Raw genomic sequence first — 16,506 nt, 5'->3', positions numbered from 1 at the left:
ATTTAATTTGGGGACTTCCTCTCTCTGTCTTAAAAATAGCGCTACAAGTCTAAACTGCGTCATTCAAATTAATCATGCGATCCTACCTAATGCTTAATGCAGATACATCTTGCCCAATCACTAAATAATTGTAAACCAAAAGCTTTTTAACTCGAACTTAAACTTTTTGACTCTCTCCCTTCTTCCTCTGAATTTGCTGAGACACTTTCGCCTACGCCTTACTCCTGGCAAGACGCTTTCCGGCTACCTTCTTTATGCACTGAATATGTGCTGAGCTAACAAAATTCTAGGGTGCATAAGACGCCCGTCCGTATGTGAACCAAATATTGCGAATCCAGAATTGCTTTCCTCATTAATAAAATTATATTTAATCCGGCCATGTCTGTCTTGCCAAGTTTCTTCGATAGACATCTATTACGTAACCACCAAGTTCCAAATTATTCATGTCATGACTATATGTATAGTCACATATATGTTTTAAGAGGATATATACGAGTACATATATCCACACCTTTACTCGTCTGAAAAAACCTTACTCAGCCTTTATTTATGCAATCATTTGTCGTAGTCATGTACTTCTAATTGCAGAAGTACATGACGAATAATGACGAAAATATTCTAGCTTTGGCAATAACAAATTTTAAGGAAATTATTTCCTACAAATAACGAAATATACATTTTAATGTAGTCTGCCGGTTCTTATACATATACCGGGTGGCCATAATTAAACTGGCAGTGCTCACAGTGTTCTGTAGCGCGATCTATTTGCGAGAATGACGCCACATTTTGTAGGAAGATTAAACACTACGGGGGACGAAGGATTCCGCGAGAAAAAAAAAAATAGTTCCAAAAGTCACCGCTAGGGGAATATTTGGCGCTGTGTAATAGAAAATAGAATGTTAACAAGTGCAAATTAATACGGAATAAAATTACCTTTTATTATGGATATGCCTTATAGAATATGGATATTTCTTACAGTACGGTACAGAAAATCTTACGAAAGATTATCAGTTTCTATCCGTACAAGATCAGTCGTGTACAGGAGTTACTGTACCTCGACCATGATAAGCGACTGACTTTTGCTCTCACATTTCTTGCCAGAATAGAGGTGGATGATGCTTGGCCGTGGAAAATCTTATGGGGAGATGAGGCCCACTTTTACCTGAATGGAACTGTGAATACCCAGAACTGCCGAATTGGGGATGACAAATCACCACATGCAGTCACAGCAATTTATTTACATTCACCAAAGGTAACTGTCTGGTGTGGGTTCACAGCGGAATTTATCGTAGGTTCATTCTTCTATGCGAACATTACCCCGACAGGACCGGAAACATGTTCTGTTACCGGAGAGAAATATCGCCACATGCTGAACAACTTTGTCATTCCGGCACTTCAGTAAAGAAAATTTTCATGCAAGATGGAGCCCCTCCACACGTTGCTGTACGGGTGCAACAGATGCTACGACAGAAATTCACAACAGAAAGAATCATTAGCCGCTACTTTCCAACTGCATGGCCACCTCGGTCGCCTGATCTTACCCCCTGCGACTTCTGGCTATGGGGTTACCTTAAGTCCAAGGTCTATCAAGGAGTGGCCCAGGACCTGGCTACGTTGAAGGATAACATATCACGGACTGTACGGGAGATTCCTGCAGACATGTTACTTTCTGCTGTTGTGCATACTGTGCACAGAATGCAATATGTGGTCCACAACAACGGCAGCCATATTGAACCTCATTTGAATGCAAAATAAAAGGTAATTTCCGTATTGATTTGCATTTGTTAACACTCTATTTTCTATTACACAGTGCCAAATAATCCCCTAGCGGTGACTTTTGGAACTAATTTTTTTTCGCGGAATCCTTTGTCCCCCGTCTTGTTTAATCTTCCTACAAAATGTGGCGTCATTCTCGCAAATAGATCGCGCTAGAGAACACTGTGAGCACTGTCAGTTTAATTATGGCCACCCGTTATTTGGGAAAGTTTTATATTCGTTATGAAAACATAAAATTATAAGACATCTGACTCCCGTACGACAAAAATTGATCGGGATATCCAATTTCAAAATTTGCAGTTTTTGATGTCATTTCGAACTTGCTTTGAGAGATCGGTTGATTTATTTATAATAATTCGAGGGCGTAAGTTTAAATGAAGTGCAGCAAAAACTGTGTATAATTTGATAAGTCACGCGGTGTCTACATGAGACTTCTTTTTGATTGCCAATTCACAAAATGCCTTTGCAAATTTGTCCTTACAAATACTCAAATAATAAAGAGTGTCCCAACAGAAACGCAGGTTTTAATATGCCCAATAAAATACTTTATTTGTAGAAAATGGAAAATATTTTTACATTCTTACAACAGGTGAATGTTCCAGTTTAAGAATGAAAAATAATGGTCTCCGCTATTTTCCGTAGTCTTTCGATGAAATTCGGAATAACTTTTTCATATATCTGCCTTTTGAGGGTAGCTAATCATAGAAAAGCTTGGGGATTTAATATTTGCTGTCGAACCTGAGTCTTCAGGTTTTTTTATAAACCTGCGAATTGTTGTTTCATTACGTGCACTTTCATATCTAAAGATTGCACGAAACTTCCTAACAGTCCGTGCATATTACTCTCTATTTTTATAACGAGGTTTAGGAATGAAAACTTGCTATATCTTTGCGTAACCCTCTATGTCTACTAAGCTGCAACGAAGCTGCGAAATGAGCTGAGAGTGATAAAATACCAGATCAAATTAAACGCTACATTCCTAAATCGGAAATTTTGCTTGTTTTAAGCAAGTAAAATACTTCCTATTTAAATCAAAAAACGTATTTTTGGGGCATATTAAATCTGGCACATTTCTTTTGGGGGGACACTCTATACGATACTTAAATGCAGAACCTCAAGCAAACTTGAAAATACGGGATTTCTCTGCTACTTATTTTTTAAATAGCAGAAATGTTTTCATTGTGAAATTTGCCGAAAGCCGAAATGGTGTAAAGTGAAGAAGCAAATAGCATTATTTAACGTGGCAATAAGGTTACGTTACGTTATTTCAATATGACAAAACATGAGGGGTACCTGTCTAAGGAAAGGGATGCCTTTCCGAAGAATTTTCTAAAGCAACCCAGCTCCTATTCACGTTAAGTATGGCAAACTACGAAACCGAACATTGCAATCAACTCATTCGGCTGGATTCGAACCCGGACCAAACTACCAGTACTCAGCAGTCTTAACTCCTCAGCCACTGGTGGGGCTATGTAGGAAATCCCGGTGAATGAAAGGAATACTGTACTTCTCTAAACATTTTGCATCAAAACGCATGCTAGTGGAGAGAACTCGACTTTGGTAAGCAGTAGAAACTATAATCTCTTATTCCGGTCAATGAAGGGAGTACACTACTTCTCTAAACGGTTTGCATAAAACGGGTGCTAGTGGAGAGATCTTGACTTTGGTTAACAGTAGAAACCAGAACTTCATACTCCGGTCAATGAAGGAAGTACTTTAGTTGTGTAAAAGTTTTACATCAAACTGGCGTTAGTGGAAAGATCTTGACTCTGGCCAACAGTACAAATCAGAACCTCTTATTCGAGCGAAAAGGAGCTGGTAATTATTAAACTACCGAAACAAGCAGCCAGTTTCAGCTAATTTTTATTCAACCCCAAGATTGAAATGATTTCACTAGACTGGTTATGATCTAAGCAAGTACGCTATTCGCAGTTCTATTTTGAAATCTAAATTAAGTAGACAGTTTAACAAAGCTGGCAATTTATAACGAGAAACCTAGCTTACTTCAAATTTTAAACTGTTATATGTATTAACAGTTTTATAGTCAAGCATTTTTCACTCTGACTGACATTGTACCATGTACCATGTCACATAACTAAAAATTAAGTGCAGTTTTTCGTACCCGCAAGGCAAAACTTAAAGTCGAAAATTAAAGTAAAATATTATGAATCGCTGACTGTATGTGATTTTACTTTGTTCCGATGCTTTTTAATAAAACCTGAATACCACTATATAATGAAGCCATTTTTCTCATACTTAGGCATGCAATGAAAAATTTCTACCCCTGTGGAAACTTTTTACTTAAAAACTCAATAATCTTCTAATTCGACGAAGGTAATTCAATCAGTCGAGTTTTAAAAAGACTGAATCTCCTGAGATTGAGGCAAATATTTGATCACGTTAAGAAGGAAAAAAATGAATACTAGATTCAAAGATGGGAATCGAAAACAGTGAGAACAAGGAGGAAAAAATTCTCAAATCTTTTTTGTCAGAATTCTACTCGGATCAAACAAAGTAGTGCTAATTTGATACTTTGAAATGCGTTCTTTACATATTTGTTTCAGCATATTTGGCGTTATTGATCTGGGAGGAACTTTTGGGGGAATCAGGGAGTGTTTCTGTATTTGTTCATCTAAAAAAAAGCTTAAAAACCTCAGGTGTTTTGGAATAAAAAGAGAACTGCATTTGAAAATATGCTTTATTTATAATGGTAGAAATTTCGGCGGTGCCTGGGAAAGTGTTTTTCCTTTAAGCATGACTGAAATTAATTTTTGTGGATGAATGCACGATTTAGAAAATGCTTTTTTTGTACAGAAAAAAATAAAGTAATAACGTTACAGGCTGGCACGTCTACCCAAGATAAGTGTTTGCTATTCCGCTAAAAATAGAAACAACTTTTCATCATTCTTTCAAATTCTGTTGTTAGTTCCCTTGTAAGTCTTTAACATGTTGCAAAAATAGGCATGTTTTCAACTTTTTGAAAACAAAAAGTCAAAAAAGAAAGAAAGCATACCCTATCTGTGTTCTGGTAGCTGTCTTAGGGTGAAGTGAAGAGCTATGAACTGCTAAAACTACTTCAGTATAAAAGTCTAAAAATAATTAGAGTATAAAATTATCTGAATACACCTGTACGTCGGGTGAAAAAAAGTTTTTACAAGGTGATAAAAAATGTAGAACTCTTAGTAGAATAGTGAATTACGTGAGGTTGTGAACCAACTTCAGTGTCTTTTTGCCGAGTGAGATCAAAAGTAAAGTTTCAGTTTCGTGCACCGAAAATCCCTCTTCCTGCCTACTGGCCCAGTGGCTTGTAGCCTTTTAGTTCGGGCGCCAGTGGCTTGTTTTTTAAGGGGCTAACTACGTTAAAACTTTGATAGCTTCGGCTATACCTCTTTAGTTTAGATTAGTTTTAGTTTACTTCTTAGGCTAAGTTCAAGCTCAAATGTCGGCTTTTATTATACACTCCAAGACAGAGTTCTGTTTAATCTTATCGGAACAATAAAGGGTTGTTTACCCTTCTATCTTGTTGTTTCTTGTCACACGAACTCAAGCGATTATTCGCTTATCTGTTCTTAAGATTCTTCACGTTCAACAGTAACTTAGCATTTACAAAGTAGGGAACTCTATACATTATAAAAAATGCTACAATTTTACATGTAATTGCACTAAAATTATTTACATATGTACAAAATTCGCAGCATTATTATTAAAAAGGTACTACTTCATATGGAGTTCTGAAATTAAATTTTTATTCTACAATGCAATATATGTTTTATTATTATTATTATTATTTATTTGCTTAAAGCCATTTCTATTTCTTTATTTCCTTTTGCGTTTTGCAGAACTATTTCGTTTACTGATAGAGATTGTTCAATTACATTTTATTCACTATGCTTTTTTTAAAAAGAAATGTGATACGTGGGAATCAGGGAAGCTATAACACGAAGAATAAAAAAGAGCTTGGATAATGATGGGAATTCCGAGGAGACCTGGTGGTTTTGAAATGAAATACTTCTTCACCTGCGTGGATATTTATGGATTTCATTAGAAAATGTAACGTCCACGTGATACATTTACTCCATTTTTAAATTAAAATAGTCCGGGATGCATTTTTGCTGCATAAATTATCAAAAATACTTCCTTTCCCTCTCAAAAGTTGTTTTTCTACATTTGAAGAAGTCATTTCTTTAAAAATGCAAATACGATGAAATATTCAAGATATTCTTTTTCATTAAGTAAGCCATTCGATTGCATAATATATGTACAGTGGTGTAAATATAAGGAAACATGAATTTTGCATGAAAATATTACTTAACGAGCTTCTGTGACTTGCCATATTATAAAGTTTACATGATCGACTGATTCAAATTATAAATTTTAGTCCGTTTAGTTGACATAAATTGTAACCAAATTTTAGATAAATTGACAGTGAATTATAGGTAAGTCTAAACGTTATCGACTCAGAGCTGAGAAGGTAAATAAACCTTTTTATTAAATCAGAATTTGCACCTTAATGCATAACTCTTGCATTAATGTAACCAACCACTTGTAGTGATGTAATTTAAAGCAACAATACGATCAAATTTAAAATAAGCTGGTATTCAAAGAGACTATACAATTAAATTTAACACGAAGTTGGCTCACAAACTTAACCAGCGCGCAGATATTCAAATAACGGCAATAATAATGCAATGCTGAAGACTACAAATCTTATCTGACCTAGTTGCAACTTATTAACGTGGCCTCGAGAGGCAGAACACTCTGTCTTAAAATCTAAAATTCTCTGTTTAAATAAATGCGAGATAATTGGCATTCTGGAGAGAAACCGGAAGGAAGAAGTGACAGTAATGATACAAAACATAAAATACTGGTTAAATTAAGGTTATGGAATGTTAAAAAATGCTAAAATTTTCTTTTAAGTAAACAGTACAATCAAAATATTCAACTTACTTCTTGCTGGTGATTTAACGTAATATGCAATGACATACAGTAGCCCGTTTTATGATTATATAATAAGTGTTTTTATTCCTGTTTGTGAATATTTCCCAGGTATACATACCCCATCTTTTTAAAATGCTTAAATATTCAGCCTTGAGATTTAAAACCGTTATTTGACTTAACTATTCTAGCTAAATTTAACGATAGATTTATTTATAAGGTTCACAGCACACCAGTGAAATGGGATCCCAAATAAAAACAAACAACTAAACTAGGATTGGATTTATTAGGATTGGCAAAGCATCCTAGATCTATCTTCCTGAAAGGAATGACACCTTCCTGAAAGACTTGATAAGAAAAACATTTTCGCATTCACCTAAAAGAATTAATTTTCGTTAATTTTTTATGTTACAAACTGGTGATGTAGCTTTTGAACGCGATCACTGTCCCAGTTACAAAAACTGATCTCATCATAAACTCCCTTCTAAATAACTAAAATATAACTTGCATTCTTATTTCTTCTTCTTTATTGCATGACTTCCTGAGAAATAATTCTTGCAGTATGTTGAAGTTTTAATTAGATGCTTTAATTATATGCTTTAATTAGATGCTGTACAAAATTGCCGACCAAATTTGCCATTAAAATTAGGTTTCCAAAATTTCAGTTTTGAGAACAATCAATTAAGTTCAATACAACAATATGTAATATGACCCCAGAGTTTCACATTAGAAAACATAACTTTTAATTAAATTGGAAACTGTAACTAACTTTTTTATTTTATTGCTATTTTTATATCACGCACCAAAAATTCGATAAATAAATACGCTTAATGTCAGGAATGCATGAAACACATCAAGATTTTTTATCCAGTGATATCTAATTTTCCAAAGATATTTTTTTAAATCAATAAGCGTCCACTTCATTTTGAGAATATAAATACCAACATAATGAATACGTACTTTAATTACCAATCTTTGGAACAGTATTGAAAACAGAATAAGTATAATCTACAAAAATACTTTAGCAAATATTTTATGACAACTCCAGCTTGTAATTTGAAACTCTTGGCTATGCAAGTTCGATGAGTTTCATCCATTTTACATACATTCAGTTTTTATCTCGCTTATTCTGTAAAATAATTAATTGATTATAAGGTTAATCGTAACTGATTCTTTAAACTATTTCTTATTTAATGTGAAAGTTTTTCGCAATTTAATTTGAAGTCTAGGACTCTGAGGAACACAGACAAGAAGTAAAACTAAACTAAAGGTTGATTAAACACTACGTCTTATAAAACAACTAAAACTCAACAAAACTTATCCCCACTCCTTGTAGAGCCTTGAGAATATAAATGCTTTCATACGAACAACACTAGATCAGTAGACAGGTGGGTTGCTTACAAGAAAGACTGCTTTTCTGGTGTGTTGTCAAAATTCTGTCTCTAAATTACACTTTCGTTCGTTATTTAAACAACCCCCTGATTTGCTTTCTGGTGAGGTGGATGAAAGAAATAATTAAGGATGGAGAACTGCATAAAATAATTAAGTTAAAAATAACGTGATGTCTCAATCAGCTTAAATTTCACAAACCTGGTAGTCTCTTTACATGGTATTTCCTCTAAGTCCATACCTTGCGATGGCATCTGCATCGTCAACAGTAATTGATTATTATTACCATAGATTGGATTTCTTGAGTCTTTGCAAACCTGTCCACGATTTCGTTTGCAGGAATGCCAGCGTGAGCAGGCATCCACTGTAAAATGCAATTCTTATTAAGATTGCCACTTTTCCTCAGTTGATGCTGAATATCTTGTCCAAGTGTTTATTGACCTTTATTTATTGCCTCTGAGGCAGTTCTGGAGTCACAGAAGACGACCATGCTTTTTCCTTTTTTTTCAAATAGATAATATTCAACTGGCTACGGGTAAATCATCTGAATTTAACATCGTATGATTCATTCATATCATATTTCATAAATGCTGACAAATAGATAAGAGCCTCTCCAAAATTAGCTCAGTAGAATCAGCAGTCTGACTACGGGTAAATTATGTGAACATACATCGTATGATTTATTCATATCATATTTCGTCATCCTACGAGGTATGACACTTTCTCATTATACCCATTACACCTAATATGATAACGAAGTGACGAGGGAAATATCACTGTACCAAAAATCGATACAAAATATATATACTGATATTTTATGTATAATGTATTACCAAAGACTTTAGCATCTTATTATGTACCCCAACACTTAAATAAAAATCGATAAGAGGTGGCTATACTGTATACTTATTAGTGATATAGAGCAATTACCGATAACTATTAAATAAAGATGAAACTTACAGCAACAAGTATGATCACTTCGAACGATCGCTTCTGCTTGCAGTTAATTAAGACGTGCGGGTGCGTAGTGAAATCATCTTATTATATACCACAACATTTATAATGTATCACTGAATTCTTTGACATTTGAAGGTATTTAACGACAAATTCTTCACATGCAAGTGAATCATTTGCTGTCGCATCTAAAACATGTTTGGATAATAAAAATTATGCATTGAAACGTCGCTATACTGCTTATGAAATCAATCGGATACAGGCTACGCTTTTGTGATGTACTGAGGTTTCATGACGAATGTGTCTGTTCAAACAAGAATAAGCGCAAACTATTAAGAATTCCTCAAGAAACTGATAAGATATTCCTAAAAAATATTCACGAACTTCTTAAGAAGCTTCCTCTGACTTCCTCAAGAATATTCAGAAAAACCTGGAATTCTTATGAGTATCAACAAGAATTTCTGTTAGGTGTTAGCTAAATATTTTCTTACTATTAAATCACCATTCCTTACTAATTATATATTAATTGACCTTAATAATTAATTTAATAATAATTATTAAGGTCAATATTAAGACACCATTCCTTACTACTGATAACGCACTAAATAGGTCTATAAATTTACTATTTAAGGATATTTTGACTAGCCCGGTGGGAAACATTTGTATTCAGTATGTCAAACAATGTTCTCCCAATATTCTATGCTCAAGTTCTGACATTCTTTTGGCATTTCATTCATCGTTATTTTTCCATCCAATGCCCAGATAATTTACAAGCCTCCGCCAATTATGGCTGAGACTATCGGTCATTTAACCGTCATTTTACAGAAAACATTTATCAGGATACACAACAGAGAGCATCTGCATTATATACCCGCGAAAGGGGAAGCTCAGTTCCAACTTTGAAATATCATACCCTGAGAGACGGATGTGAGTGTCTTCTACCTCTTCCTGTACCATTAACCTCTCGTTAGGGCTTTCGGCTTGATAAAATTTTAAGTCTCCCCATGCCGCAAGGACTTGCAATAATCTATGCCTTCTTCGGGGTTTCAATGGGGTCCCAAGACTATGCCCATCGTAAGAGGTATTTGCAATGAGCGTCAGCGAGTGCATTCCATTGAAAGGTTTTCAATTATGTGTACCATAAGACCGCAGAATCCAATGAAAAAGGTTGCTTACACTTCAAAAAACTCTAAAGTTAAAGAATTACGTGTTCCGATAAAATTCATTATCTTCTGAAATTATTTTTTAATTCTTTATGTATAGTTTCTATATAATAAATTAATTTCTATAATATATTAGCACTGAGACTCCATGACCGAAATTCGAAGTAGGTCTTTCTAACACAGTTTCGTTTTGCATTTCATTAAACTAAACCTGGAGCGTTTTATCCTCACATAAATATGGATAACATGTAAATTCATTTAACTATTAACAGGTCAATTTGATACAGCGAATTCTCATCGATATTTTCTTTTCGTGTAGTCGAGAAAACTTCTGTTGCTGCTTTTGCAAAACGATTTAGAAAAAAGAATTCATACGCATTCTTCATAGAATGTGAGTTTTATATAACAAATTACTAAATAAAAAATTACAACCACTGCGTTAAATTATTGATAAATTGTATAAAATTATCTAGTTTGTAGAGACATTAGGTATTTTTTGGAAGCAGGAGAAATGAAAAATATGCCACCACTAAGGCATGTGAAGAAGGCGGGAGAAATACCTTATATACTCCCCCTTTTAAAGAGCGACTGGGTGTTTTTTAAGGGACCCAATCGCCAAATTCTGGGTGTGGAGAATCATCATCCACCACCGTTTTAGTTCGGGCGCCACTTTAGAGACATTACGTGCTTTCGAAGCAGGAAAGATGAAAAATAAGCAACGCCTTTTCCGGGAATCGAACCGCGGACCTCTGGAATACGCGCCCAGCGTGCAGACCGCCACACCATGAAGGCATGCGAAGAAGGCGGGAGAAATACCTTATAAGTTATTGAAATAATTTTAAAATAAAACTCTTTCTTGGTTAATATTTTAATTACTGCCCCTAGTAAAACCAGTATTAGCAACATAATTTGATTTCCTATCAATTTTACATAGAAAAAACTCCAATGAGGTTATGTGCCGAATTTCGATTTAATAACTTAAATAAGAATAAAATGCAAAATTGTCTTTCTTAAAAATTTTCCTGTTTTCATACATATAATTTACATTATGGTCAGTTAACATAAACAGGAAGGTTAAAAGACGAGAAGGCATTGCTTTTAATAAATTCAATCAGAAACTTTGTAAGGCAACTTATATCATAACTAGATTTTCCTTTTTTTGGAAAACGGTCTTACAAAAGGTATCCATACTTTCTGTATATTTAATTTTCTGCCTTCAAGGACATACAGATGGAGCCAAAAACAAATAAATAAACAATTTTTCTTCTATGCATTATTGCAATATTTTCCCCATAAACAAAAATAAATGTGTCTGCTAGACGAAAAACTTCTTGTGCATTTTTATTCTTGCAGTCTTTTGCCCCATTTTGAGTCCCCGAAGGCATGATGCAGAATCTTCCCCAAACTTTGGTTATGTTTCATATGTTAGACATGGCATAAAAATGAAAGAATGTTTTTTAGCACTGATGTTCCACGGACAAAATCAAAAACGTGGTACAAATCAAGAATTACAGTTTTTCGGAATTCACTGGAAACTCTTCACTTCCAAAAGAACTAGAAAACATTTTACTTCAAAACTCATCAGAAACCACTAGCAAGCAAAAGGCGAAAATATTTGTTAGAACCAACTTATCTATCTACCTTTAGTTTCAAGCTTCATACAGGTAAAGAAAAAACTCAAAGATGCTGGAAACGTTTTCTTTTAAAGTGAGTGAATAAAGTAAAATTCGCATTTAAAATAAGACGTCTTAACTCGCGTTTAGCTGACGTGACTTCATTACGCAGTTCTCCGTGTTTGTGATGAAAGGCTGTTTATTGAGAGCACGTATATTTTCTTATATCCATCCCTGAAAGTTTTAGATAAATCCGTTTATTTGCGATTCAGAAAGAATGCTTTCTTTTCGCCTTCTTTAAGGGCACAGCTAGTTGTAGTAATGTTCTTTTAGGAGAGTATTCACGGCACATTTCTTAGAACATGGGTAGAAATTTAGTATTCCCTTGGCTTACTACCGAAAGAATGTTATTTCTTTTTTGTTTCTTTTCTAGTAAGCTTTCTTCTTTTACTACGCGTTTCAATTTAAAGAATGGGCGAACGATGCTTTCTTGATAATAGAATGAGACATATGAAACTGGTTCAGATAAACGGTTAATGCGTTTAATGGATGAACCATGTGAGTCGTTGTAAGTGGTGCAAAAGAAAAATTTAGCATACTTGCTAACATTAAAGTATTCTTTCTCCCATAAGCTATTCACACTGGACGATAGAATTTTAGAGAAAATTTACAATTACCTGGTTATCAATAGTGTAGAACTTTCACAAAATTAGAAAAAAAAAAAAAAAAGATTAACGATTAAAACGTGGTAATCCTGGAAAAAATAGAGTTGATAAAGCATGTTATTGCTTAAGACACAATAACACGCCGAAAAAAAAAAAAAAAAAAAGGTTAAAAAATTCTCATGTCAACACACTAAAAGGCACACTCTTGTTTTAGGAGATTATAAAAATTATGTTGTCATTCCCTTCTTCCCATCAATTAGCTATAAAGTTGCACATATTTTGCAGAAATATAACTTTCGGGTTGTTTATTCTCCCATCAATAAAATTCCGAGTTCCATACTCAAGGACTTCATTCCGGATATGATATCCTGGGATATTTATAGGATTCCTTGCCAATGTGGTTTAATTTACATCAGCCAAACTAAGAGAGCCTTAAAATTTCGCGTCAAGGAACATAAGGCATATGTTAGAAAAAACGAAACACAGGAGTCTTCTGTTGCTCACCATTATTGGTCCGAAAATCACACTTTCACTTTTTCTGCTACCAAAATTATTCAAAAAGCATCTTCCATTGCAGAACTGGATTTTCTAGAGGCATTTAACATTCAAAAAAATCTTTCTGTTCTAGTTAACGATCCTAATTCCAATCCGTCTCTGCCTTCGACCTTTAAAGAAATTATGTTTTAGTTCTGGTTTCATCAACAGATGGCGCCACTTGCTTATTCTTGTCCAGGCTTTCTTATCTCATCTAATCATTATTTTCTATCTTGTTCATTTGCGGTTTTGCAGATGAGGATGGTGGTTCGGTAAAACCATCGAAACTAGTCCTGTGAAAATTTTGAAAACATGATTTTTGTTGTTTGACTTCTGAATTAGCATGTTATTGCTTATAATAAAACAAAAGGTACAAAGGAAACACATGAAACTGATTAAGAATTAATTGATGATTTTTCATCAATATGAAAATTCTCGGTGATATATGAGAATGGCTTCTTTGCTTACATCCTTTTTCAGTTAATAAATGGATTTTAGTCCAAAGGAGCGTTAGCTCAGAAGAGCTATTAGTCTGGAAACGGGATTTTGCATTGAATCACTGTAAAAGACTGACTCAGATTCGAAATCTTTCTGTATAGTAAGCATATTTATTGTTATCAGTTCATGCAAATATTTGCAAAACACATATTTTTTAATCTAAATCATTATATGCAATTTTTTCTGCTTGAGAGCAGACCCCCAAAGCAACAGTTTTATTTCATTTTATCTCCCCTAACGGTCACGATTTATTATTTCATGAAGTTACCGAGATTAAGTACTGCCAAAGAATATTGCTGTTGATATAAATAGTAATAAATTATATAATTATTTTAGCGTCTGATGTCAATTAAATCATAATAATTTCGAGTACTCAAGACCGCTCAACAGAAACTCAAACTATTGATATTTCATCCTTGAAGTAAAATTATACACATTTTTATAGCCCAAAAATTATTTCTCTTATTAATATTTATTATAATTGGCTAATTTTCGGTAGATATTGCTGCTTCATTCTCATTACTGTTTACACATCCTGTTCAGAAAAAAGTGTTTTGGAAATAAATGGAGAGGAATTATTTACCCAAGTTAAGAACACTGAATGTTCTTTTGCATAATTTATTTCATATAAAGGTAAGATCAAGAATTAATAGATGATTTTACGTTAGTTCAAATTAAGAAATAGTACACTTTTATGAAAAATTTAATTAATGTATTGAAAAACATAAAAATGTTAATATCAGCTTCTATTACTTTTGCCTCCCAATAAAGTATACAGCTTTTCAACTTCAATTGAGTGTGTGTGTGTGATTATGGTAAAGCCTCTAGGGCTATCTGCCTAAGGGGAGGGATGCCTTCGTGGAGGACTTTCTAAGGAAAACTGGCTCGTATACACGTTACACATGGGGAAAACCACGAAAACGCCCATGCAGCCAGCCCGTTCGCGGGATTCGAACCTCGGACCGAACTACCAGTGTTCAGCGACTTTACCGCTCGGCCGCTGGTGGGCCAACTTCAATTGAAACATCCCAACCAGGATAGTGGTTAGCGACGCTGACCCTAGCAATTACTGAAAATGTTTTGTCAATAAATGTTCAGAAATGTTATAAAAAAGCACAAATGCGTATTTATTAGATTCTGAGATACATTCGTTAATTTTAATGCTGCCAACAGACAAGGGGAAAATGACTTATATTATACGAAAAGAAAATTAGTGAAGTTAAATGGTAAAGTACAACTAACAAATATTTTTATAAACAGCTTCTATTTTTTAACAGTAGTAATATACTTATTTAAATTGCTAATTTGTAAAAATTAATTATTTCGAAATAATATTAGATTTGAAAAGATACGTTATTAAAGTCTATACCTTTTTGAGGCCCATCAATGGCCTATTCGTTAAAACCGCTAAATAGTGGTAGCTCGAGCGGGCCTCAAATTCCAGCAAACGGGTTGATTGCATATGTGTTATAGTGGATTTCCTGATGTACGAGTATAATGCAAATGCGAGCCAACGTCTCGTAGAAACTCCTCTACAAAGTTATCCCTTCCATTTGGCAAACAGAATATTCTTTACTACGTCCAAATAACCTAATGTTTATTTTTTTTATGTCCAACATTTGAAAATGGAGAAGTCGTATAACGGAAACATCACAGATTTTTCAATATTCATGTAAAACATAGTCAGGTATTTCGAGAAGTCAAATTTTTATTATTTGCAAATTGTTTAAACTGTACTTTGATGGTGTGACTTAAGTTAAATTAATATCATTTTGTATGGTATTCAAATAAGCTAACAATAAAATTTTCTGTTTGACATACACATATTACGAAAAATGTCTTACGAAACATTTCTGGTAGTCTTAAGAAAACTTTATGTTGCTAGGGTAAATTAAGCAGGATAGGGAACTTCAAAAACGGAATCAGATGGAAATAACATTTAACGAAACTTCCGATTTATTTTCCCTAATCCACGAATCGCAAAAAGTTTAAGGTCGGTTGCATAATTATGTAATAAGTTAAATAAGTCTCGTAATGTGCTCTTTCGAGCACATGGGCTTAGTTAAGTTCACTTTGTATGGAACAGCTCTGGAAAATGTTTGCAGAATGAGTCATAAATCCCAGAATATACTCAAGGGGAAACAAGCAATTAAAGTTATGATCAAAACTCGGGAAGATAATGTATGTAATTCTCCTCCTGGATACTCCAGCTAATTTTGGATATCTAGAATAATATAAAGTGAGTAAATGCACTAGAAAACGTTTCAGCCATAGTTGTTATCATATGTACAAAAGCACAAACCCGATGTAAAAATTTGATTAAAACTAGGCGGAGTGGCGTTGTATATATGAAGTAATATAAATACTCTTCAGAAGAACGTTTTGTTGCATTATAAGGCTATTAAATAATTTTTCTTAGATATTGTTTTACGCCTACAATCCCGTATTGGACAATTACTCGTAGAGTCTTACCTTCTTGGGAGGCCTACACTATATCGAGACTTCATATGGATCTAAGCGACCTATCTCTATGTCCAGTAAGAAAATAGAGAACGTAGGAAAGGTGTAAATGACCTTCTTATTAAGGACTCAATAGTTTAAAATAGCGCACTCTTTGTGCTTGCAAAAGCAGCCACCATTTATGGCGTAACCCAAAAGTAACGAGTTCAAATTAAACTGGATTTAAATCTTAAGTTTGCGCAAAGACTATACAGAAATATATACCGCGCAATTTGGCTCAAACCTCTACCGGCATGACAAGCTTTCTTAGCAAGAATAAAGCACACCGAAGACAGACTGCTGTTGTAGAATTCCAACTAGTAACGTAGCCTTTAGCAGGCGTAATACGCTGTGATTAAACAATCTGAAACTTCTCTTTAAATGCTATCTCTTTCTTTCTTGCTAGTGGTAATACACCAGAGTACCCGGTTAGATGAGCCTACCTCCATCGAAAAGTGTCAGCTTTCGAACTTAGACTCG

At 34.1% G+C, this 16,506-nt stretch overlaps 1 protein-coding gene across 1 annotated transcript in view; it reads left to right on the top strand.

The window, feature by feature from the left end:
* The window catches only part of LOC118188829 (putative polypeptide N-acetylgalactosaminyltransferase 10), a 202,697-nt gene that overhangs the window by 81,061 nt on the left and 105,130 nt on the right, over positions 1 to 16,506 (top strand). The gene's annotated exons all lie outside the window — the stretch shown is intronic.

The sequence above is a fragment of the Stegodyphus dumicola genome, chromosome X2 (assembly GCF_044657685.1).
Source record: "Stegodyphus dumicola isolate Sdum_Otavi_A_Nest chromosome X2, ASM4465768v1".
NCBI lineage: Eukaryota > Metazoa > Arthropoda > Arachnida > Araneae > Eresidae > Stegodyphus > Stegodyphus dumicola.
This window is presented reverse-complemented; position numbering and strand designations above follow the sequence as displayed.